Here is a 23,400-nt window from a genome sequence, read left to right on the forward strand (position 1 = left end):
AGTCTTTCCCTTAGCCCAGTTTTGAACCACCTGGTCACTCTAGCAATTTTCTAGTCTACCTAGAAGAGTTTCTTGTGATAGAAGAATAGGGGGCTGAATAATTCCTAACAGTTGAAGAATTACAGCCTTTGGTAACATCAGGGCTATTGTACACAAGAGGTCATTTGCTGTTGTCTTTACTATCCCAACTTTAAGCATTTCTTTTGAGAATTTATTTGGAAGCAAGCTTCCTTAAAAATAGTGCATTCAGAGCAGTCTCTACTGCATTAAGATGCAATGTAAGATGAGATGAAGCTTAACTCAGTACTATAACATTTTCTTTCTGGTAAGGACTTTGCAGATCGTATAGTCTTAAATTTTTATTTCGCAGATCAATAAACTAAGGCTTAGAGAAAATGAGTGGTCCATTATAATAAAACTAATAGATATTTGACTCATCTTAAAACTTAGAAGAGACCAATCAGTTTTGAATTTGAGAAGAAGGGGCAAAAGCCTAGTAGTAAGTGAAGGTAAGTCTGTGTAAAGAAAAGATAAATCTTCCATTCTAAGGTACTATTAGAAGGGACATGTCTTTCAATTGATTTTCCTGAAGCAATGGGTTTTCATTGATCCAGTCACCCTCTATTACCTGATTTTATTTCCTCCTATAGTACATATTTGTAACACTGTTGGCAGGAGTTAGGGGTGCAAGAGAGATTGTACTGTCATTTATACTTCTGCTAGTGATCTAAGATTCTTGAATCTGGCCTCAGTGGCTCCTTGTTGCCATCAAGACCTTGCCCAAAGGACTATGGGAAGAACAGGGGAAGAGGTTGCAATCACCTTACGTTCCTTCCTCTGTGGGCTGATGTAGGCAGCCAGTGAGCTCAGCAAATGCCTTAGATCATTTTATTGAATATTCTTATTCTAGTTCTTCTTTGGAATGGCTGTCAGAGGTGGTAATATGTGAAACAAGGGTGAATGGATTTGTGTGTGGACAAGTTGATGCGAACAGGTCATCCAGCACCCATTGTTCTCTGTTCCTATTTTCCCTCCGGGCTCTTACAGCTTGCTCTGCTTTTTCATTCACACTGTGATAATATATTTTTGTTTACGTATTACATTTTCCTCTGTTCTCTATTTAAAAAAATGGACAGCAATTAAATATTTAGATGTAATCACAATAAAATTGAGTGGACTGAGAAGTCCAATGGGTAAATTGTAAACTAATGTGAACTTAAAGTAAAAATCTGGTTTTCACTTATTGATTCTTTTTTCTGGCATTGATAGATCATTTGACATTCTTTATAAATGGATTTTTAGTATATCAGTGCAGTATGGAATATATGTAATGATTATTTTATGGATTAAGTGAGGTTAAACTCAATACAATTTGGAGCTATCAAATTCTTTTTGTAATGAATTCATGATATTCTTCACTTACAATATGATAATATTGATTTCTGACTTTTACTCTGCCTAGGGTTGTTATATAGATTAAAATGTAAAAATAGATTTGAAAGCCTATTAAAATTGTATGTTGCTAATTATATTAAACCCTTTGCAATTAATTTAAATATGTTCAGATTATTTTTCTTAGGTTTTGAGAATTGAGATCCAAGAAACTACTTTTAATTTGTGTTTACAGCATAGCCTGTTTATATAAGCTAGTGTATAAGTTACACACTTATAAGTGTATAAGTACCATGGAATGTCGAAATAAGGGATTAAGAAAAATAAAAGTTAATTTCTCACAGGACATTCTAAAGGTAGGTAGTCCAGGAATGCTGAGTTCAGGTACATCAGGATATCCAGGAAGTCAGGTCCTTCTGTCTTATTGCTCCCTTATCATTAGGATTTTGTCCTCATCCTGATGGTCTTAACATGGCTTGCCACCAAATCTATGTTCCAAGAAGCAGCTGGGAGAAGGGACACATGCAGTCCCTTTACTGATATCTTTGGAAAGTTGAGTGCATCGGTTTTCCTCTTGTCCCTTGGCCAGATACAGAGTTGCACTTAGCTGAATGGGAAGCTGGAGAATAGTCTGTTGCAAGGAGGCGTGTTCCCAGCTAAAATGTAAGAGCCTTAACCATAGGGAAAGGTAGTTTTTGAGGAAAATCGACCAACTTCTGTTATATCTATTTTTAAATTAAATCTCATTCTTGGGCTTGATTTAGGTTAAATATGTAGTATCATTTTTGACATTTGAAAAAGTAATTACCTACACTTGACTTTATGCAAACATTCCATATATTTTCAAGTCTCTGCTCAGCCTACAATGACCTCCAATTGCTTGTCCTCCATCCCCCACCTCCAAAGCCCAATTCCAGTTTCCTATACCACTTCCTCAGTAAAGGATTGTTTAATTCTGGCTCTAATTCATTATTTTATCCACCCTATTCCATCATAACATAATGTGTGTGTTCCTTTGTCGTAGCATCTAATAAACTCGCTCAGATTTTCTCTTGTTATAATAGGACTGCAATTTCCTTAATGGTAGGGTTCATGTCTCATTGATTTGTCTCTTCCCCATGGTGCCCTTCATATAATAGGCTCATGATATTTTCTGATTGAGTGAATGGAAATTTTAATTCTCCATTTCTGCTTCTAACATAATGCGTTCTCCTGGATAAGTCATTCAGTCATTTTTTAATCTTTCCAGTAAATGGGGGGAAAATTGTAACTCTTTATCTGCATCTTAAGATTGTTATGAAAATAATATAATTTGGAAAATGTGCTGTCAATTGTAAGATATTTGATTAATGAGATTTTACTGTTTGCTGCCTTATTAAGAATTTGGAGAAATTAATCAAGATTAGATGGGTTTCAAGTCAAATTTGTATTCTAAGATACTTCACAGTAATGCTTTGGCACACTGGTGCCAAAGTGTTGTTTTCAATAAGAAGTATGTAATGTTATTTAATACCCAAGTTTTTATCTAAAATTTCATGAGAAGTTAGAAATGGGATTTTAGTTTATGTTCTTAACTCAGACTCAGTGATAAGATTGAAAGTCATTGTTACTTGATTAAGCAGATCCTGAGTCGTTTTTAACATATCTGCCAGTGACCAATGTTGGAACTTTAGGCAAGGGTTTTCCCATTTTACAATATACTGGCAAGTAAATAATTTTTAGTCAAATGAGGTGCTTTGGGGAGGTCCTGTTTGTAACTGAGAAACTGTATTTCTTTAGTTAGCTTTCATACTTGGGCCACTTTAACCCTTTGAGCAAATGATATCAATGTGATATTTCTTCTGCTTTCCCACGTTCTAAGCTTCCCTGTTTTAACATGTAGTGTCCTGACAGTACCTCCTCCTGAGTATCTAATTGGTATGTTTGGAGGGGAAAGGTGTCTCAGAGTCCTGTGTTTTTGCACTGTCATCCAAATTTGGTTTGAAATGTGACTGTGAAGCCTCAAATACACCAAATGAAATTTTGGAGAATAGACTTTACTGAAAAATCCACTTTGCTGTCTCTGAGGAGGTCTCCATTTGAACATGTAGGAAGTGATTAATTTTATGAAAAAATCTGTGTGATTATTTGTGTGCTTCTGTCATTAAGGTTCTCACAGTTTCGTTTAATATTTATTGAATGTTCATAGTATACTAGGAGTTTTCCATTACACTGAAATAGTTTGACTGTCTGTTACACTAAATATAGGACAGAATATATTTTACTTTTGAGTAGTGATCTGATTTCCAGGATTCTACTAAATTACATGTATGCTGATGCCTTAGCTTCTGTTGATTGTTAACCATTACTGCTGCCCTGCTACCTGCTTATCATTTAAGGTGCAAATTGTCATCTCCCCTGGGAAACTTTCCCCATGATTCCCAGGCAGAAATATGGTTCCTTCTTTTGTATTTAAAGGGGGGTTTTAAATGTATCTTTACCACAGTTGTTTTTGTTTATATGTCTTTCTCCCATCTAAACTATGAATTGCAAGATAGCTAGTGACCTGTCTCACTCATGTTTGTAATATCCTGTGTAGTTCCTACATCATAGTGCGTACCTCAGCACGTTTATTCTATAGAACATATTTAATTATACACATCTTCAGCTGACATCTGTGTAAGGGATGGTTTGAGAAGACTATTACACTTACTGCATTTGGTCAGCCTCTCAAGTTATACAACAGAGGGTTGATGTGTCAAACAAGAGGACTTAAAATTTTAGGAGGAGAAGCATAGTATATTGCTGAGCACCGAGTGGACTGTAAGTTTGAGCTATCAACCAGCTGGTCTCCTTTTTGGTATGGTATTTTGTAAGTCCTTTGCCTAGGTGATCCATTTAGGTTTTGCATTTTCCTTCTGAGAGCTATGTCACTTTTTATGAGATGCAGTGAAATTAGTGGGAGAGTGTCCAGGAAAAAACATAGTGAGTATTATGTTTGATAGGAACCTCAGATCCAAACCTATCTGACAGGTTTCTGGATATGTGATGTCAATGGAATAGTTGGCTTTGGAACCAGAGTAAATACTGAGTGGGTAGAGGAGGCAGTGCCCTGGATGGACATTACCAAGATTTTTCATTTTAGTGTCTACTGTATGTAGCTGACAAGGATGGGATTAGTCTGGCCCGTAGAGCAAGTGAAATGGAGATTAGAAGACAGAATTCTATTAATTTTAAATGGAATTATATATGACAAACAGATAGCCATTTGCTTAATGCAAATAATAATTGAGGGTAAGTACATAGAAAATAATGCTGCAGTGATTTAACACATTTAATTGTATTCCAGACACATTCTGGAAATAGAGAAACTTAGTAAGATTTTGTGCTGCAATTGAAAGTTTTAGTTTTCAGCATTAGTTTGAGAGAGGGGTACCAAAAGGAAATATATAGTCTTTAATATTGTAATAAAGGTCTCAAGAAGATAAAAATAGTGAATTCTCTGGTTTAATTTTGAAAACTCTATATAATATCTATCTCTTTGTTTCTTAAGAGCCTATTCATGGAGAAGTGAGAGGGGAAATTGATATTTTAAATAAGTTGGTTTTTTCTTGCTCTTTAACATATAATAGCTCTTGGGGCTCCACTGATATTATTATTATTATTATTATTATTATTATTATTATTATTATTGTTATTATTCCTACCATTTGAAGTTGATATTCATTGAAAGTTTTCTGGTTCTGTCTGCATGATGAGCAAGTAGAGGGTTCCTTGATCAGTAGAGATTCTGATAATGCAGTCAAAGCAGTGGTAGCCAGGATTATGAAAGTGGTGTCCACTTTGGGATTCAGGAGTAAGAAGGCACATGTCTGGTAATATGAAACAGTGTCAAGAGTTAATCTGGCATTACTCTCTCATCTCTCGAAAAAGCCAAGGTTTTTTGTTTTGTTTTGTTGTTTTTTTAAGCATCAGAATAGTGTGATCCTATATACCAAGCCTAGAAGGTTAGCCTCAGAAACCAATACTGTGTTTTCTCTCTCCCCTTCAGGACAGAGTATATTCCATTTGGGACCACCTCAACTACCTTGCCAGGCAGCACCAGCTCTTCATATGCTTTCAGTTTACCTTCTACTATGAAAAGGATCTTTCCTTGAATGTTCATATTTCACCTTGAGAAGGCAATATGTGTGTGTATGTATGTATATATATACACATATATACATATACATACATATATTTATATATATAGGATGGATTAAGCAGCTATAAATAAATATGACATAGTAGAAGAGTGGTTTGTGGGAGTTTTACTATATATACACATATATAATATTTTCCAGTCTGGTTTCAGACCCCGGCATGGCTTGGAGACAGCGTTGGTGTGTATGAAGGATCTTCCTCGAATGAAGGATTTGGGACAACTTTCCATGATGATTATATTAGAGCCTCAGCTGCTTTCGTGTTGGTCATGAGGTGATGCTGAACCGAATGCTTGAACTAGCAGGAGTGGCTGGGATTGCATTGGAGTGGTTCCGTTCATTCCTTCCGGGTAGGTACCAGCTAGTGACGGGTGAAAATGGACATTGAGGGTCTTCCTGTATGGAACCGCGTAGTTGTCACTCATTCCCCTGTTCATGTTGAGTGGGTTTGAGAAGACAACTGGACGCCTGAAGGCCAGGCAGTGTGATTCGAATGACTGTGTAGAAGGTTATGAGGGTGATTCCCAGATGGATGTCGCTCACATACGTTTTTTTCTGTTTTGTCAGTGTGCTAGTGCAGACTAGAATTGAAACTGAGAAGTGTGACTTGTTGGAAAGGGAAAATTCGGGAGGCCCTGGTGTGCTTTCTAATTCCTCTGTCTGAGTTACAGTTTGTGTAAACTGTGGCCATATTTTGACTACCAATTTATCTGTACATGCAAATCCTACCGCAACGTTAGATAGAAATGTTTTATTTTGCTTTTCGTTAATATATCTGACCCTTCTTCCCTGTGAACGTTGACTGCATCTCCGTCATCTTTCTTGCTGAAGTTGTAGTCTGCTTGTTCACCCTTGTCCTTGGGGTTCTTCTAAGCGAAGTCGCCTGACTACATTAATAAATATTCTGGAGGGTGATGGCTGGGTTTTCCCAGTAAATGTTTTGCTTTATCTTCACTGAGAGCACTTCGTTATTCTAACCCTGTTTTCCTAAGAATCAAATTGGGTTGTACTTTTAAGGAGTTTTGCAGCACAAATACTGTCTCTGTTTCTCTTTAAATTGCCTAGGCATTTAAAGTTTTTACAGAGAATATGCTAGAGTTTCTTCAATTTTTGAGCATGTGCTTTAGAAACTTGGTGCCTTTTCTTGGCTATTGCTTATTTATGAAATATTACTTCAGTTATTTTCCTTCAGGGCAATGAAAAGCTTGCTGAGTGTTGAACATGGAGGAAGTTTATTAAGCCTAATAGTAGAATACAGGTAAAAAACTGAAAAGAAGAAACACAGATGTATGTGTCTGTAAATATCATTAGAACTGTCTGTTGAATGTCATTTTGGCAAAAGGGCAGGAAACTAACATTTATGCAGTAACTGATCAGTGTCAGGCACTAAGCCAAGCAGTTTCTATTTTTTAGTTCACTTAATCCACACAGTAACATTGAGAAGTAGGTGATGTTTGTTCATTTTACAGATGAGGAAACTGATGCTAGGGAAGTTAGGTATTTTTGCCTAACTTCACACAGTTCTAGGTGGAAGATCTGGTATTTCAGTCTGGGTCTTGCTGATTCCAAAGCTCATTCTTTCCATCACAGTGAAATGTTAAGCCACAGGCAAATGTTAGACTTGAAGTGGGGGTCCCAAAGGGGGAAAAAAAGAAGGAAAAGAATGCCTATCACACGGCCTGAGCAAACCAAGGAGGAAATGAAAGACAGGAATGTACTAGCATCAGGATTGTTTTGAAAATTTCTAGAGTTTTCTTGAAACTCAGTTTAACAAGCTAGGCGACAAATGAACGATTTTAGAATTACCAAAGGTTTGCCACTTAAGGGATAAATAGGTTTAGAACATTAGATTTTTATCTGTTTGGACATTTGTTCATTCTCTCTTTTGTTTTGAAAATGAAGTTGGGATACCCCACATTGGATCCCAGAATATTATAAAGATCAGTGCAAGGAGGCCAGTCAGGTAGTTAGTAATTATCTGAAAAGAGACAGCATTTGAAGACCAATTCCAGGTGTTTACTGTTTACAAAAGTTTTTTTTTTTTTTAATGTGTCTACAAAACTTTTCTATGTGGAACCCCAGCTTACCATTGCCTTTCATGTGTAATGTGCTTATGACTAAAGATGTGAATATTTGTTTTCTGCTTAAATAGTAATATATCTGGGTTTCGGTAAATACTTGTTTTCATCTTTGAATGAAGTTTGAATCAATACTATCAGTTTTCCTTTTCATATTGACAGGCAGCTTCTTCCCACATCACAATAGATTTATTTCAGGCATAGCCAGAGAGAATGTTGTCTCTGTGCTTATTATCTGGCATTTGGCAATAGGAAAGTACTGTATCATATATTAAAGTTGTTATTGTTATCCTAACGTGATATACTGTTATTAATTATGTTAATGGTACCTAATAAAACACCCCCCCAAAGGAGGTAAAGCTCTTTAACTGTAATGATTTTCAATTTCAATGATATGTTTTATCTACTAGTGGCTCATGAAGTAACAGTCATAATTGAATTCAGCACCTTAAGATTTCCTGACTTAGCTTTAGTGAAATATTGATTTCATGGAATTAGGTGGCAGGTGCATCGAGGAACTATTTCCTGAAAGCTTTAAATGGCTATATAAAACCTCAAGAATATTAATTCAGGTTAAATGAGTGGGTTGGAGTTGTGCTTACTTAAGATGTTTGCCAAATGGCCAGAAGCCATGATATCTCAAGTTTTGTTTTTTGAAACATTGAAAAATGAAGGAAGGCAGATGACTATTTCCTTTATTGTTGCATAAACATAGATAGTTCTCTGTAATTCTAACAACTGCTTAATCAGTTACCATTTAGTTAGTTGATTAAATAGGGCTCCAGGTTGAAAATAATTTTTCTTGAATTACTGTGGCTCGCCAATTCTCTTCCTTTCTACTCCTATTACATTTACATATTTTTCTCCCTTTTTGTCACTGGAATTGTTGTCTGGAGGGTCTCTGTGTGTCTGGCTAGAACATTGATATTGCGGCAAAATAATGTACAGGAAATCTTCTTTTGTCTAAAGATACATTTCTCCCCATGGGTCATCAAAATGCGCATTTTTTCCTAAGGAAGATGTTTATTTCTGTAAAACAGAGGTAACGCATATATAACGTATTGGTACCATTACTTTTGGAATTTATTAATATGTATGTGTGTATAATTTTATAGTTCTCCAAAACCATTAGCCTGAAACAGCATTGTTTATTCTCTTTTTACATTTGCATTGATCTTAGGTATTCTTAACTTTATCTTACTGGTTTTTTTTTTTTTTTTTCTATATGGATGAGTATCAATATGGTCTGTAGGAAACATAAGCCTTTCTGCCATCCCTGCTCCCAACTTCTGCCTCTCATGAATTATATTTTCCTGAGGGTGAAATTAAAGAACTAGGTGTATTAAATTTCTTTTAGGCTTACTGCCAGATTCTTAGATGTATTTTTAAGTGTCAAAACTAAGTCTGGGGAAGGGAAGGATGCTTAACTTCACTGGTCTTTGTATTTACTCTTCCTTTCTCAAAGCATATTGTTTCCATAAGAGATCTTGCCTAGAAGTTAGGCCCTTTGTAAAGTTTGTTTTTACTTTATAATTCGATATGAATTCTATGGATGTGTTTCGTGCCCTTCCAAGTAACTATGATAGCTGAATTTCACAAACCTTCTATTTTATAGCAGAAAGCTGTGCTTATTTAATATCTTTCTATGGTAATAGTTCTAATTAAAGCAGATAACTACCACTGAACAAATTGTCTTGAGAATATAAGTGGACAAAGAAAGAGGAAAAGGAGGAAGGAGGAGAGAACACAACTAAGTTAAGTTGACATTTGTTCTGTGGTGTGAATGGCAATCTTAACAGTAGTGGTGGGTGTAGTTAATTTTAGACATTTCCTTTATCAAACATTTAAAGGTAAAAATTTCCCCAGAGCCAGCAAAACTCTGAGCTGAATTCTTTTGACATTCTGCTGACCAAGGAATTTCCCATGACGAGTACCAGATTCTTCTGCAGAGAAGGAATAGGAACATGAATCAGATATGGGCAGGAAAACTCTGCTCTTCTTTCTGAGCCATAGAAAGCCATGAAAAGTGAGGAATGTTTATTGAACATGTAATGGCGATAGTTGTATTTTATGTTGAGGAAGATACATACGTGGTTGAAAACCTACCAACGAAAAGTCATACAATTGGGAGAAGGTTAGAAAAATTCAAATCTCATGTGTGAATCCACCGTTGATAGAGAAGTGACTTTCACAGTTAAAAGCTATAGAACAAAGTGCAAAGGAAAAGAAGATGGGCATAAGTGACTACAGAAATTTTTATGTGCTCATATCAAAAATATTAAGTGACAGTGGGGAAAACATTTTCAGTTAATATGCTGAAGGTATGATACAAAGAGACTATTAAAACAGTTAAGAAAAAAAAAATGACCTCAGAGCATCATGGTAAAAGGACATGAACAAAAGAGCTCCAATGTAGAAAACTAAGGAATAAACAAGTATGTGGATAAGCATTTGATCTTACCAATAATCATTGAAATGCAAGGTAAAGTAACCACTGGAGATTGTTTCTTCGTTTGCCTGATGAATTAATCAGTCCACACACTTCACCTTGACTCCGAATGATGTTTCCCACTCTATGTTACTGGTGAGAGTGTAAACCAAAATAACTCATTTGAAAAGCCAGTTGGCTTTGCAAAAGGTCATTACATAACTTAAACATCCCGAATTAATAATGCCACTTCTGCAAGCCTATCTTAAAATATTTTTGAAAATAAGAAAAAACATGTGCTAAGAGATTCATATTAATGCTGTCTCAGTTACAAAGGACATAATTGAAATGCCTACCAGTGATATCAGTGGTTCTCAAACTCGGCCGTAAATTAGAATCATTTGGAAAGATATAAGAAAATGCTGATACCTGGGCGCCACCCAGAAATTTTTACTTAATAATTAGTTTGGAGTTGCCTAAAGATTTTCATTGAAAGAATTGCCCTAAAAATGCTAACATAGAGCCAGATTGAAAGCCATGGTTTGAAACAAGTTGATAGAATATGTTTAACCATTTGATATATTTATAATGGTTTTATAGTATGGAGAGGGTATCATGTAAAATGAAATATTGTAATTCAATACTTAGTCAAATTATAACTTGAAAATAGAAGCACACCAGTAAAATAGGCTAGAAGAAAATTTATAAAATGCTCAGAGTTGTTTTAAGGAGATTTTGAGTGATTGTTTTTCATCTTTTTATCCATTGACAGATAATTTTGTAATGTTCTTATATTACCTTTTAAAGAAAAACTGTATTTAAAAGAAAAATTCCTGCTGGTGAGATCTTCTAGGTAATTTCCTATTTATAAGTTATTTCTACCTATGAATACAGAGATTTATTCTGACTTCTAAAATCATCATGTCCTGAGGTTAGAGTTACACTTCATTATTATAATGAAATCCTTCATAAGATTCTTTTTTTTTTCCTTTTTGTCATCTCAAATATTTTCTCATGTAGTTTTCTGACTGTAGGAATATAATAATCTCAAGTCAGTCATTTTTCTCTTTTTTTATTACTCTACATCTGTGCCTATCAGTTTTCACCTTTCTAAATATCACCTATATGCTGATGGTTCCCCAGTGTTTATCTCTAACCCCAGCATTAACTCTGTGATGCATGTATGTATCTGAATTTGGATGCATACCTTTAAATTAGCAAGTCCAGCACTAAATTCACCATAGTTTCTTTCCCAAACCAATCTCTTCTCTATTAACTGTCTTAACTAATTGTACCACTGTCCCCCCCCCACCCCACCCCCGCCGCAGCTGCTAAAGCAATCCCAAGTTCCTTCTCCTGCCTTATCTCACACATCTAGTTAGTGTTTATGTCTCACTGATCCCTCCTCACACTGTATTTCTTGTCATGCATTTCTTCACTCTTTATCCCCATCTCTGCCCTACCATCCTTGCTCTGGTGACGTTCTTGTCATCCTCCCTGCAGTCTAGTATTGAGGCTCCTACTTGATCTGTCTCTAGGCATGTCTCATTCTAGATCTATCCTCATGGTAACAAAGGGACAAGGGCATTTCCCTCCTTAGAGTCCTCTGAGGCTCTTTATCGTGTCTCGCATGAAGTCTAAGCTCTTGGCCATGGGATTTAAAGTGTGGTATAAATGTCATGTGCATGGCATGGTGCGTACATCTTCCCTCTGGAAGCTGATCCCAACCCTACTCTCCCTTCCACTCACTCTCTGGAAATATCAAAGAACTAATCATGTTTCTGTGCACCACATTCAGTTTTGTCCACCTGTGCCTTCTTCATGCTGCTTCTTCTCCCTGGAATCACCTCTTCACCTCCATTTTGGGTAGATTAACAAAAATTTAAGGATTAATACTGTCCACCATTTACCAGGGTGAGGAAAATAGTTATTCTCAGTGGAAGGTAGTTTGGAAGTAACTATCAAAATTTTAAAATCATCCTTTTAATCTAAAAATTCTTTTGGGAATCTATTCTAGGACATAGCTATACATATTTTCTCAGTCTGTTTGGGTTGCTTTAACAGAATACCATAGACTGGGTGGCTTATAAACAACAGAAATTTGATTCTCTTAGTTCTGGAGGCTGCAGCAGAGTCTAAGATCAAGGTGCCTGCAGATTTGGAGTCTTGGGAGGGCCTGCTTTCTGGCCCACTGGACATCCTACTTCACATTGAGTCCTTATGTGGGAAAGGGGCAGGAAACTGTCTAGAGTCTCTTCTATAAGGACACAAGTCCCATTCACGAGGGCTCTATTCTCATGACCAATGACCTCCTAAAGGCCTCCACCTCCCCATGCCGTTACTTTGGATACTGGGTTTCAACATACAAATTTTGGAGGTTGGGGACACAAACATTCAATCTATACCTCATATATATAAAGAAGTATATACCAGATTATTTAGTGAAGAACTATTTTAATGGGTAAAATTAGATACAAACCAAATATTAAATAAGGGAATACTTTAAAAATTTATGATATGCCCACTCTATGGGGTATTAAAAGTACTATGTGAATATTAAGAATATTCAGTAATCTGGGGGCGCCTGGGTGGCGCAGTCGGTTAAGCGTCCGACTTCAGCCAGGTCACGATCTCGCGGTCCGTGAGTTCGAGCCCCGCGTCGGGTTCTGGGCTGATGGCTCAGAGCCTGGAGCCTGTTTCCGATTCTGTGTCTCCCTCTCTCTCTGCCCCTCCCCCATTCATGCTCTGTCTCTCTCTGTCCCAAAAATAAATAAACGTTGAAAAAAAAAAAAGAATATTCAGTAATCTGTATAATGTTAAGAGGAGAAGATATTCTGTGAGAAAATCTCCTGGTTGCGTTAATAAGTAAAAAGCATGTACCTATCAGTATGCACTGACTGTTCTCATTTGTATTGAAAATAAAATTAAAAATACCAAAAATAAATTTAAAATATAATAATACAGGTGTATATGAATGCAAATAGGAAAAGCTCTGGAAGAAAACATGGTAGATCCTTAATAGTCATTATTTTAAGTAGGAGGTACAGTTGGAGGAAGTTGGGAAGGACTCATTACTTTTAAAGATTTTGTGTTTCTAAAGTAATCTCTACACCCAACATGGGGTGCGAACCTAGACCCTGAGATCCAAGGTTGCATGCTCTAGTGACAGGAGCCCTAAGAGGAACTCGTTACTTTGAATTCTGTGTGATAATGTACCTTTACCCTTCCCATATAATTTCCATGTGTTTATTTGCTTGCATAAAAATCTGTAAACAATAACATAAGTGGACACAAGGGAAGAATCTGATAGATTTTGAGAGAAGCCAAATTTCAGATAGAAGAACAAAATCATCAGTGATTTTCTGTTTTGAAAAATGTTGAAAATGCAATAAAACGCCACAGACCAACAACCAGTGGCTGGAGTTCACAGTTGTGGACATGTTGTTGTAGTTGCTTTAGATTTCTTTTAAATTAAGTCTAGCAGAAAGAACTGGAGCTTCTTTGATTTCCTTCTTTTTCTCAGAGGCAATCTGTGTCAGAGATTTTCTGTATACTATCGTAGCTCAGAAATTTATAGCTTTACTATGAATATATAGGTAAAAGTATATCTATGTCTATAGCTGTAATCCATCGCTGAATATTCAGTTTATTGACATTTTTTTCCTCTTAAATCATGTCTCTTTGCGAACGTGCATGAGTTTTTCTAGGACCTATACCAAAAAGTGGAATTGCTGGTCTGTAGAGCATGCATACTTATGTTTTGTTTTGTTTTTCACTAGATATTGCCAGATGTCTTTCCAAATTGGTTGTGTCAATTTATATTCTCACCAGGGTATTTCATAGTTTCTATTTCTGGACATTTTCAAGCAGTACTTGGTATTGCCAAGGTTTAAATTTTGTTCTACTCTGTGAATTGTGAAATGTTACTTTATCAGCAGCCCCTGAACGTTTCGTGAGTGTCCCAGCCTGGTAGGGCCCTGTGAGGGGAACACAGAAAACCCTAAGGAAGTTGGTTGCCATTGAAAGGAGCTGGTTGCCATCAAGCAAGGTGATCAGTTAGATGCGCAGAGCTAAATGCTGCGATTGTGGGACCGGCTATGAAGCCTTTGGAAATTCAGAGATGATCTTGGACTGGAGAAGTGGCTAGAGGTTTTTAGGAGATGAAGGCAGGGGGACCTTGACAAATGGATAGGAAGAGAGGAGAATGGAAGGCATTGAAGGTGAAGAGAGCAGGAGGTAGCGTGGCTGGAATGAATAGTAAGCAGTCACACCATTATGTGTTGTCCTTAGAACACATTAGGAATTAGAGTTTTAAAGCATACCTATTTTCAACTCATCACTTTACAGGTGAGAAAATTGAGGCCTAGAAAAATGTGATCAGCTTGTAGAAATCATTTAGCCTATTAGACAAGTGTCCAAAAAAAAAAGGGGGGGGATTTATTGGCTTATTTAACTTGGACATCTGATGGGTTGATCTTCAACATGACTAGATAATGCAGGAGTCGAAGTGGTACCACCTTTCCTCACTCTTTTCTTTGCATGTTTTGCTCTGCTTTTCTTTGGTTAGCTTTATTCTCGGCAGGCTCTACTTGTGGAGGCAGAGGTAGACACCAGCTAATCTTTTTTTTGTACCTTTACAGCTTGTATTTCTATGGAAAATAATGTATGCTCTTTCCTCTTTCTTTCTCTATCAGTTCCCCAAACTCCCACCATTTGACCATTTAGTTCAGTCTGGCTAGCCTTTCCTAGTGGGGAAATTAGGACCATTTCACTAATAACAAACCTGGAATCACATTACTTAGGCGGGGAGAGTCACCAAGAGAAAGGAATGCATGGTATGCATGTATAAGATGGCCAGTGTGGCTGAGTGGAGTGTAGGGTATTTGACACCCATGATTATAGTCATAAATTAAAATAGACTGTGGATGATATTCATTGCCGGTCCACAAATGCATGATTGTAGCAACCTTTATAGCAGTGATCATCTCAACAAACATGTTCTGAGTGCATTGGTATTGCTTGTCAGACAGTACAAAGATAAATATATGCCTATCCCCTATGGAGTTCCCAAACTTGTAAGTAGTAGGGGCAGGAAAGTTAGAAGTTTAAAAGTGTTGATGCGCAAGAAACTATGAGATATTCAAAGTGTTGAGATTGTAATACACAGATGTCCTGGGATAACAAATGGTGTCACCATACAGGTGGTAGTTAAAGGTTTTATTTTTATTTATTTTTAATATTATTTTTTTTATTTCAGAGAGAGAGGGGGGGAGAAAACGTGAGCTGGAAAGAGGGGCAAAGGGAGAGAGAGAGAAAGTGAGTGAGAGAGGGAGGCAGAGAGAGAGAGAGAGAGAGAGAGAGAGAGAGAGAGAGAGAGAATGAATGAATCCCAAGCAGGTTCCATGGTCAGTGCAGAGCCCAACGCAGGGCTGTATCCATGTCCCTGGGATCATGACCTGAGCCGAAATCAAGAGTTAGACGCTCAACTGACTGAGCCACCCAGGCACCCCTAAACATTTTATTTTGAGTGATAAATGGAGCAAGGGGTGGGATGCAGACAGAGGGTTTCATACGAAGCAAACGAGAGATGGGAGACTGTGGAGGCACATGATTTACCGGGTTGGATCAGATTATAGGAGAGTGGTCTGAGAGTAATCCGGGAGGCGGAGAAGATGAGGTTGGTGCCAAGCACACTGTAGTAGGACTGTGATTTCAGCCTGGGAGTTTGTGCTTCTGAAACCACTGTTTTTAAAATTAAATAAATAAAATCCAGTGTGTGGCCTTGCCTGAGGAGTCTAAGCGGTGTTTTTGTTTGTTAGTTGAATAGAAGCCTTGCTTTGGCACCAGTGGGTAGGCTGCGTGGGAGCAGGGAGATATTGAAGGCAGAGCTAGGGGAGCTGTAGCACTGTCCACCGGTGAGGCAAACACTGCATGAATTAGGATGCGAGGAAGTGAAAAGGGAAATTGAGAGATGAACTTTGTTGAGGCACAATGATTTGAGGGGTCTGAGAAATGCTTCAGTCCTGTGTGATGAGGAGGATAGTGAGAGAAATAGAGGATCAGGAGGAAGATCTCCAGTGGGAGGATGAGTAAGATATTTATGTTGGGTAATACTGCAAATATATAGTACTTTCCGTTATATTATTCAATGCTATTTCAAGTCCCTGGATATGTTTTTCAATTTTACAAATATACACAGTGAAAAATACTCATCACAGTGCATTGTTTTTTCCACAGAGTAACACATGCTTTGTATACCTTTAAAATAAGATTTTAAGCATTCAGCTAATAAAATTAAACATTCCTGGGAGTTACAACTGCTAGGTAGATTTTTCTAATGATCCTAGTCATAAATATAGTATAGCATTTTCCCAAGTATATTTCTTGGCATACTATAATAGGGTATGTTGCTAAATACTATGGTGGGAAAGATTTTTTTTTTATTGCTTATGCTTAGGCAACACTGAGTTAAGGAGGTTTCTTGAGTTAAGGAGGATTTTTTTTCACAGACTTTATTATATAATAATGTATTTGGTGAGTTTGCAAAGCATACAGTATGCTGCTTTTCCAAAATTCATATGACAGTCTTTGGGTGCGGCACTTGGGACTAATATCCTATAGAACACATTCAGAAATGCTGTAGTATTAGCCATTGCTAACGAGTTGGGAGAGGAGGAAGAGTACACGTAGAATATAGAAATTTAAATCATTATTTAAACTAATTTATCATACCAAATAGAAGTAATGTCTGTTTTTTAATGTATGAAGTTCACCATTTTGTTTTGAAAGATATATTTTTTTGCCTAATTGAAAATATTCTCTTTGAGATTGTGGTAACGGAGAAATAGTATAAAGTCTTGAAGAGCCACCAGTGCCCATGGGTTGGTTGCCCCTGCATTAGAGTTGGTGACATAAGAAATTGGCACATGAACCCATCTCAGTCATCTTCTTGGAATAAACTAAGGATAACATTTAAATTTGAAATGATTTTCCTCCTGTCGTGCCACATGCCTCAAGGCTCCTTTCTCCTAAATCCCTTGTCATTTTGTATGTATTCAGAGAATTCAGCTGAGCTCAGTCTGCATTTCTTTTATGTGCAAAGCGCTGTCAGAGTGCAAATTTATTTCAAGATTAACTTGACATATATAACGTGCTCAATAAATGTTTATTCAATTAACGGATTGTGTTACTCTTTAATGATCCAATTCTACAGAGTCCTCTCAGTCATGGACCTGAATTCTCTACCATATTCTCTCAAAGTTCTTTCTTCTTTAATTTGCGGAGGTAGCATTACCTAAGGAAGATGAACGGCGATGTCATCTTCTGCAGCCTAGTTCTTAGAATAATGGAATCTACCCAGAGGGCGTCATTGCTATAGGTGGCATTGAGTGAGGATGGAACCAACCACGTTTATCATTTGCCAGCATCTGGCTTTTCTTTGTGTGTTTCCTTCAAGTGCTAAATTTTCTTTTTTAGTATCCAGGGTTAATTAAGTGGAGGAGGCAACTGTGGGGAGAAGAATGTGGGAGAGTGGAAAAAGCATGGGCTTTGGAATCAGAATAGAATTTGGATTTCAGCTGTATCACTTAGTTGTTATTTGACTGCAGTAAGATTTTTCACATCTCAGCCTCAGTTATATCTGCGAAACTGGAAATCATGCTTACCTCTCATGGTGGCTACACGGAATATAAATAATAGTTGTGAAAGCCCAGTCACATTCGAAATGCTCAGTAAATGGTAACTGTAATAACAGATATTTATTATTATTGTTCTTTCCCTACTACCTTTATTGAATATCTTATTTTCACTGTTATTACATGTGAAAGGCGATGGGGTTGGAGTTTATGCATTCCACGTCTTCACTTATTTTTGCTAATGAAATGAAAGTGAAATTAGACCAAATCTTAACCTGAACCAGTTCTTCAGACAAGTTACAAAATATTTAAATTCTTTCCTTTTGCCATCTTGTGTACCTCTCGATGTTGGTCTCTTTGAGGAGGAGGAGTATTCATAAAAATGATAGTTCACAATCTTTTGAACACTTACAGTATGCCAGACACATTTCTAAGTGTTTTACATGTTTTAAGTCATTGCTCCTTCAGAATAATCCCCTATGAAATAGTGACTCCTGTTACCACATTCTGTAGTTGAGGAACCTGAGACCCAGAGTGGTCAATTCTAAAGTCGCATAGCTAGTAAATGGTCTAGCCTCCATTGAATTCAAGCTGACAGGCTCCAGAAGCCCCAGGCTTACTCCTTGTGCTCTGTTGTCTCTCCTGGTATAGCAGTGGTAACATGGCATGGGGAGAGACAGTTGTCAACGTCCAGCTATAGTGTGCTGTGTTGGTTTTCAGTGTCTGGATTTATAGATGCCTCACCTCAGATTTTAGTTGGGGGCCTTTAAAAATTATAATTTGGATTATAGGCTTTAATTGACACTTGTAGAGGCCTATTTTTTTCTCCTTATAGGTACTATTTTAAAATAACACTGGGCATACTTTTGTCCCTGTATTAATGTTTTGGGAACCCTGCCTCCTAAAACAAAAGGTCACTTTAATGAATGTGGTTGTATGAACCACTGTAGTCTACCTGGTAGTAGCTGGCTAAGGTCTCCAAAGTAATAAAAGATCTAAGTTCAAATTCCTGTTTATCCTAAGAAGAATATCTTTTTGTATTGTTCAGGCCAATCAGAGACATGCTTAGGTTTGGAAATTGTTTCTCTAGATTTGAGAATTGCATGACATATGTCACTTGGTAATTATTTCATTCCTCAATATATCTACCTCCTGAGAGTACCAGTGCTGCATTTCTAATTTTACCATAGAGACATGTTGAATTTTGAAAATCATGTGGATATTCTTCACATGGAAATATGCAAAATATCTTCCTTTTATGACACATCTCTCGAGTTAATTGGTTATTCCTATTTATTTTTATATTTTTAAGACTTATATCTCATGTCTGTGCTGATTAAAACTGTTCATTAGTGATTTTCTTAGAGGCACTATAAGAGTTTGGAACACTGTTTTTGTCTTCAAAATCAAATTTCAAGGTTGCGTTAGGTCATTCTTTGGCTAAGTTTTATGTGCTAGGATTATTTAGGTAATGTATATAGCTTTTAAGTTTTTATTTTCAGTCATTTTCAAGAGTTCCAGGCTGGTGGTAATTTTTCTCAAGAGTAAGAAGTTAGTTTGGCCTTGACTTTCTAGAATTTTTTTAATCATGTAGGTTACTGATTTATCAGATGTACAGTGTGCCTGTATGTGTTAAGGAGTCATCAACACTCACTGTTTATTCTTCTCCACTAGTAATGACTTGCCCATTGAATATGTAAATGAATAGACAAATCCAAAAATGAACTGTTCATTTTTATGATTTTAAAAACATTTTGGTGAAGTATAACTATAGTTAGATGCACAAATCCTAAGTAAACAATTTAATTTTCACATAGTGAACACAAAGATCCTGTATCAAGAGCTAAAATATTACTTGCACCCCAGAGGCCCACATAATTTCCTCTTAAAAATATAGCTTTTACAGTTAAGATATTTTCTTTAAGCCATCAATACTGGAAGTACTTGAAAGGAGCTATTAAGAATTTTTTTGAAAGGAGAGTGAATGTATAATTGTTTCTATTAATTTATATTAATAGCACTTAGCACATAACTGTTAATAACACAATAAATGCTGTTAACAGCTGCTTCTTGAATTTGTTGAGTTTTTAGACTTATGTTGTTCAGGGTTAATTTTTTGATGCTCCCATATTTGAAAAATTAGATTAAAAATGTTTTTTGGGAATAGCTTTTATCTGACATTTTTAAGAGATACTTAGTAAAATAGTCTAAAAGTTGTGTTACTTAAATATTGTATAGCATTGTTATTTTATACATAAAGGAATGGAGTACCACAATTATGATATTTTCTTTGTCATGTCTATAAATATTCTTCCAATTGTGTTCCCTGGGTATATGTTTCTTCCAGTTGTATTCCCTGGGTGTGTGTGTGTGTGTGTGTGCGTGCGTGCGTGCGTGTGTGTGTGTGTGTGGTTTTTAAAATTATTAAAATAGATAGGCTATCCATTCCCTTCACTAAGTGTGCACTATTAGTAAAATTTTATGTGTTCTGTCAGCAATTTGATGTGATAAAGCAATGGGTTTTCTGTAGTTCACACAGCACCAGGGCTCTGCAAAGCATCTCTGGGGGTTCTTTGATGTCTAGACAGTTTAAATTATGCCTGCTCCCCTGCCTCCAAATTCCACCCCTGTTCTGCTTCAGGGGTTGTGGGAAATGAAAACAAACCAGAAGGGTTCCACAACCCTACAGTCTAGGGAGAAAAACAAACAAGTAGAATAAGCTGTATATCTACCCTGGCAGGTGTATAGGAAAGGGCCCAATTAAAGGGAATGGCAGAAAGAAAAGAACGGGGGACAAATACTGTCCTTCTTATTTATTTCTAATTATATTTATGATACAGAAATACATGTGCATTGTGGACAGAATGAAAACGTTGTGGAGGCATTAGGGAAGGAAGTATGAGTCACCTTCTACCCCAGCTCCCCAGGTTTTCCTCCCCCTTGGCAGCCAAAACTACAAGTTCAGTGTGTGTCCTGTATATTGCCCTGTTTTATTGAAATGGTAAGATGCAGAATTGTATTTAAAGTTGGAAAACTAACTTTCTTTTCTTCCTTTTTTCTTGGTTTTCCTTTTATAATTCGGGATATCACGATTCTTCCAACTCATCTTTTTAGAAAGTAAGTAACTTTTGAAAGTTCAGAGTTTTTTTTTGTTGTTAAAATGTTGTTTTGTTATTTCAGATCATATACACACATGCATATTTTATTATAGAGTTTTTAACTTTTAAAGTTCCAACTGAGGTAATTAACGCTTGCCTTAACTGTGAACGAAATGTGTTTTTTTGTTGGTTACAAATATGAAATGCTATGTAGAAGTTGTTCATGCTATCTAAGAATACATTTTTAACATATATTTGCCTTATCTTCTTTCATGCCCACAGTAAGTCATTGTAATATATATTAATACATAAACATATATAAATATATTTAAATATGTATGGATATAAATATATTTTCTTCAAAGCAGGCCAAGGCATGCCTGCTAGATTTATTTTTTTAATATGAAATTAATAAAAACATATAAATAAGACTTTTATTTACTACTGTTCAGTAATAGTTCGTTAAGACATTCATTTCTTCAGGAAAAGCAATCCAAATTTCTAGACTGTATGGGGTTGTTGAGGCTAATAGCAATAAATAAATAGTATGAAGGATTTTTTTAAAAATGCATTTTCCTATGTCTCTTCTGCATTGGATGAAACAGTTGATGCTAATGTTTTACTGTTTTTTTTTTTAAAAAATAGACCTAATATAGGGTTTTTTTTTTTTCTGTAAAGAAATGCAGGTTGTAAGCTTAAAACTAAGTGACTAATCAGCCAGTGATTTGAGTTGTAAAATTTGCATTTCATTGCAAAATATTTTCTAATTCTTCTAAAATGCAAATGTTGTTTAGTTTTGAAATAAAACAGATTTCATATGTTTATTTTGGGAATGATTTGGGAGAATGATGGTAGTCATTGAGATTTGGGGATACACTGTCATGTGATTGTGAAGTACATATTTTTAAATATTTCCATAGTAAATCTTTACTTTATGGAATTAATAAACAGTATAATTTAATAATATATTCATGCTCCACAGAGCTTATTATTTATATGAAACTGGGTGCTTATCACTTACATTTGCAGCAAGCATAGCATTAAACTGCTACTTAGTAGTCAATTTATCTTCTACAATTATCTTCATTTACTGCACCTTAGAAAGAAAATGTAAATTATAGTGATGTTAAATTGCATTTGTTTAGCACTTTTTGTCTTTAAATTTGTAGTATTCTTTCATATTCTAAATCTGTGTTAGGACTTTAGGAAAAAGCAAGAAGAATGTGTGTGAGGTTTGCTGTTAGGTGGGCTATTTTATTGTTACATTTTTAAAAGTCTGCAGTTTTTTTCATTTCTATGTATTGGATTCTATTTTACTTATAGTGTTAACATTTTCTTGCCAAGTCCCTACAGAAAGTCTGTGTTTCTGACAGTTTCACTAAATTAAAACTCCACAAATCTGGCGTAATAATTTCCCAGCTTCAATTTGTCTGTGCTTTTATCTAAAGAGAAAATGACAAAAATAGGTATTTTGGAGTGTTCAGTATAACATGTACAGCATTATTTATCTGGAATTTGTTCATGAACAGAGATATTTCTGGGAGAGATGAATATATTTTACTGTATAAGGTATGCCTGGCCCACTTGAAATATGAGCAAAAAATCTTTTGTGAGGAAAAATAATGAAATGAGGTCTGTAAACTTGGAGAAGCTTCCCAAGGAAAGATGTTACATAAATGCATACAGTAGAATTACCACATATACATTAGTGTTATCAAGGCATTGTTCTATGACCAAATTTATGTTAGGGCTCTTGCTTCCTGTCACATCCAATGGGATCATAGTGACATGTTGGCAAAGGGAAGCCTCTTCCTAAAATGAGAGTGTTCTTCTTATTGTAATTCTCATAAACCTTTATGACTATGATGTATATATATGCAATATATACAATATATGCAATACACACACACACACATATATATGCACACACACAATATATGCAATATGCACACACAGACACACACATGCTGTTGCAACTTGGCAAATTTAGCCTTTTAATTTTATTGTGAGTTTTCATAGTAGGTAAGAGATTTAATAGTCTTCGTTTTTAGAAACTTTTAGTAACGTAAAACTGTGTTTCTGTCATAGAAATTCAAATTTCAAAACCTTAATATCCTAGAGGTTCTCTTCTCTGAGAATATTTTGGATTAAATAGAACCCATATGACACAAATGGGTGGAGTAGGGCTTCTAATCAATATTGGTTCAATCAAATATCAATCTTTTAGCATATTAGGAAGTAAAATGTAAATGGAAACATTAACAAATGAAAGTAATAATACTAGCTCTAACTTCTGGTTTGCAAAAATACTAGTTTGCAAACAAAAAAAAAGTTCTAAAGTCTACTCCAGAAAATACATACATATACATTTCATAAACATCTTTCTAAGTATAATGAATACATTTCAATGTTTGTACATATGTGCATTGATATTTTTAATTATTAGTTTAATTCTGTTTGATTTCTTTAAAAAATCTGTTTTCATAATTCAGTCACTTGCAGTTTTACTACAGAACATAATTATTAACTGGGTAGAATTCCCAAACACATACTTTTTTATTGACGAATCTGAGCAACTGATGTCATTGT

The 23,400-nt window shown here is 35.9% G+C and overlaps 1 protein-coding gene across 9 annotated transcripts in view; it reads left to right on the top strand.

Moving 5' to 3' along the window:
* The window catches only part of ASXL3 (ASXL transcriptional regulator 3), a 177,906-nt gene that overhangs the window by 44,461 nt on the left and 110,045 nt on the right, over positions 1-23,400 (top strand). For 3 of the 9 annotated variants that reach the window (XM_045042051.1, XM_045042052.1, XM_023241870.2), the window contains exons 3-4: positions 5,726-5,923; positions 15,393-15,395. The exons of 3 other annotated variants lie outside the window; for them this stretch is intronic. The gene's annotated coding sequence lies outside the window, so the exon portion shown is untranslated. Of the gene's footprint in view, positions 1-5,714; positions 5,924-15,392; positions 15,396-23,400 lie in introns of all 9 variants that reach the window. 3 more of the 9 variants (XM_045042050.1, XM_045042053.1, XM_023241869.2) reach the window with 1 other exon arrangement.

This window comes from Felis catus, chromosome D3 (assembly GCF_018350175.1).
Source record: "Felis catus isolate Fca126 chromosome D3, F.catus_Fca126_mat1.0, whole genome shotgun sequence".
Lineage (NCBI taxonomy): Eukaryota > Metazoa > Chordata > Mammalia > Carnivora > Felidae > Felis > Felis catus.